At 44.6% G+C, this 3,240-nt stretch overlaps 1 pseudogene; it reads right to left on the minus strand.

Annotated features, from left to right (window-relative positions):
- Positions 1–1,219: 1,219 nt before the first annotated feature.
- On the minus strand, positions 1,220–2,548 carry LOC100952287 (annotated as a pseudogene).
- Between the last annotated feature and the right edge of the window lie 692 nt (positions 2,549–3,240).

The raw sequence follows: 3,240 nt of genomic DNA on the forward strand, positions 1-3,240 counted from the left end.
TTGACGCTCTGATACCTCCCCATTGTTCTTCCCAAATGAATCACTGAATTCACAGTCACGGGAACCACACAGATCTTACTGATCACTGGCAACACTGAAATTCAAGAACAGAGAAACCGCACAAGCCTGAGACCAAACCTGGAAAGGCAGAGTTGAAAACGACAAGGGAATTATCTCATCCGAGGCCTTGGATATGCACAGAAGTCGTATCTGATACCATATATACACCACAAAAATTGTAGTTGGGAAGCTTCTTAATAAAAGGAGAGGGAATTCTTACTACATGCCTATAATATTAGTATTAATTTTTGGAAGACTTCATAGAAATGAAAAACCATTTGATATTAAAGAAATTAAAATAGAGTATATTTATTCCATTTGTGGAGTTAATTTTATTTTTGGTTTGATTTAAGACATTTCAATATGTAGCTTCCCAAGGGGTTCTGTGCCCTGCCATGCAATCCAGGCTTCCGGCTCATGCCGAGAGATAAGAGTTCCTTATCACTTCTGGGAACTTCAAATCCCTACCTGCTTTGCATGTCTGTTATGAGGTATCATCTGTCTCGGGCCTGGTGAGGGCTATAGGTGTTCAAGTAGGAATGACCACTGTCTAAGGCAGGGGTCCTCAAACTTTTTAAACAGGGGTCCAGTTCACTGTCCCTCAGACTGTTGGAGGGCTGAACTGTGGGCCTGGGATAAGTCGGCTGCTAAGCAGGACAGGCAGCGGCGGCAAAAACAACTGGTGGGCTGGATAAACGTCCTCCGTGGGCCGCATGTGGCCCATGGGCCGTAGTTTAAGGACCCCTGGACTCTGAGGGCTCCTGTGGGGCCCTTGGATAGGTGCTGGCCTCTGACCTGGAGGTAGCTCTTTGGCCAGTGACCTTTCCTGTTGCTAAAGATAATCAGGAAGCCCACAGGTTTCTCAGAAACATATTATGAGCATGTGTCCCAAAAGAGTTCACATACATAACATCCATCACTGAAGTAACAGTGTTGCTTCATATCAACTATATAGTATTCTAAGTACCATCTTCTTTTTTTTAGCAGTCAAAATTTTGTTTTATTTTATTATTGGTTAGAAAGATATTATAGCCAAAAATGGCAACCATATTAAAGAAATCCTCTGTGTTTTTCAGTATGCAAATATATTTCCTCTAACAGGAGCCCTGGTGTGATCTCAAGAGTCCGTGTTAACTTCTTTTCTGCCAACTTCCTTTCCTTAGTTGTATTCTTGAAAAGCTTGGGCCATGACAAGTTTGCCTAAGTTTTGGGCAGTGAACTCCTTGATGTTCTGGCAGGAAGTGTTAATCTGGCCTGCGATGAGCAGGGAGTCCATCCTGGCAGGGGGCTGCAGCAGTTTGAAGAGTTTGGACAGGTCCTTCTCAGGGAGTGGGGGTTCCCCTTGGCTCTGATGCTACATGTTCTCCTGTTGGCGACGCTGCTGATACTGACGTTTCTGCTGCTGCTGTTTACTCGTGTTCCTCATGTAGGTGTTGTATTTAACTAAATCTTGGCTCATATCATCCACTCTGTCCATCAGCAACTGTAGATTCTTCCCCAAATGATTGCTGCTAGCAAGGCTGAGCGATTCATGTTTTGTTTTGTTTTTTGAGACAGAGCCTCAAGCTGTCCCCTGGGTAGATTGCTGTGGCATCACAGCTCACAGCAACCTCCAACTCCTGGGCTCAAGTGAGTCTCCTGCCTCCACCTCTCAAGTAGCTGGGACTACAGGAGCCTGCCACAACGCCCAGCTATTTTTTGGTTGCAGCTCTCATTGTTGTTTGGTGGGCCCGGGCTGGATTTGAACCCGCCACCTTAGGTGTATGTGGCTGGCGCCTTAGCCGCTTGAGCCGCAGGAGCTGAGCCTGAGCAATTCATGTTTATCTGCTACAGCTGACTTCTTTTCAAGTTCCCACATGAGGACGTTGATCAGATGCGAATTTTTAATTATAATTGGCACTTCTTCAAACATGTGCTCAAAGGTGATAGTTGCTTTTTTCAATGCTTCAGGGGAAAAAATCCTTCTCCTTACAAACTTCCATCAGTTTAGGAGTCAGTCTGTATGCTTTTAGTGAGACCCGTGGGCAGTTTTTACGGGATCATAAATGAGAAGGACAGATTCTTCAATGGCATGTTGGTAACTGAACTGAGAACCTAGGAGTGCCTGGGTGACGAATGAGCCATAGTATACGGACTGGTACCAGCCCACGTGAAGATGATCATGTTCACATGGCGAAGGCGTCACATCATCTCCATCTGGTCCTGGACTTCATCAAAGTCTGCATCATCTTCTGTGTGCTGAGGGAAAGGGAAGCAGTTGGTAATTTCAAGCTGATCTTCCATAACCAGGCCCCAAAGCACTCCCTGAACAACTCCAGTTCCTTGTCCTTCTTCTTGGTAATGTCTGATTATCTTTAATACCACCAAGCCATCTATCTGCACTTGCTTCAGGCGAATCTCCGGAGCCACCTTTGCCTTTACCTGCAGCGCCGGTGGTGGAGCTGGAAGAGGTGTGGGTAGAGCCGGCACCTTCCTTGAGGGATGCCATCTTTTCAGCCACACCAGTACCATCTTTAAGAAACTGCATTTACTCATATTTCAGGAATAATATTGTGTTAAACATTTCCATTCACGAAACGTACATTCTCAACAGCATAGTGCAACAGTAACATTCTCAGACATAATGGAATCTACAAAAACATCACTTCTACTGTGACATTCTGTTGTTGAAATAACGTGGTTCACCACATGTTATTTATAGATTATAAGAACTATCTTTCTCTTTTTCCAGATAGAGTCACCCTCTGTTGCCCAGGCTAGAGTGTCATGCCATCAGCCTAGCTCAGAGCAACCTCATAGAGGCTTGATATGAAACCAGGTGGGGCTAAGTTATGGACTAGATGTAAACTGCTGGGACTGACTGAACAGCCCAATTTTCTGCCACAGTTGGGACAGGGAAAGGAACCCTGCTGGGACTGGGGTATGAAAGGTAAGTAAGCCCATTTATTCTAGAGTCATGGTTAAGTCCAATTTTTTTTGGTTTAGTTTCTGCTTGGAGGATCTGTCCATTTCTGTCAATGGGGTGTTCAAGTTCCTGGCTATTACAGTGCTGTTGTTTATCATATTGCTCAGACCAAGCAGAGTTTGCTTTATAAAACTGGGAGTGTTTAAGTTGGGCACATAAATATTTAGGATTGAACAATCCTTGTTGAATTAGTCCCTGGCCTAGTATATAGTGTC

This window comes from Otolemur garnettii, unplaced genomic scaffold (assembly GCF_000181295.1).
Source record: "Otolemur garnettii isolate 467f Iridium unplaced genomic scaffold, OtoGar3 scaffold00026, whole genome shotgun sequence".
Classification (NCBI taxonomy): domain Eukaryota; kingdom Metazoa; phylum Chordata; class Mammalia; order Primates; family Galagidae; genus Otolemur; species Otolemur garnettii.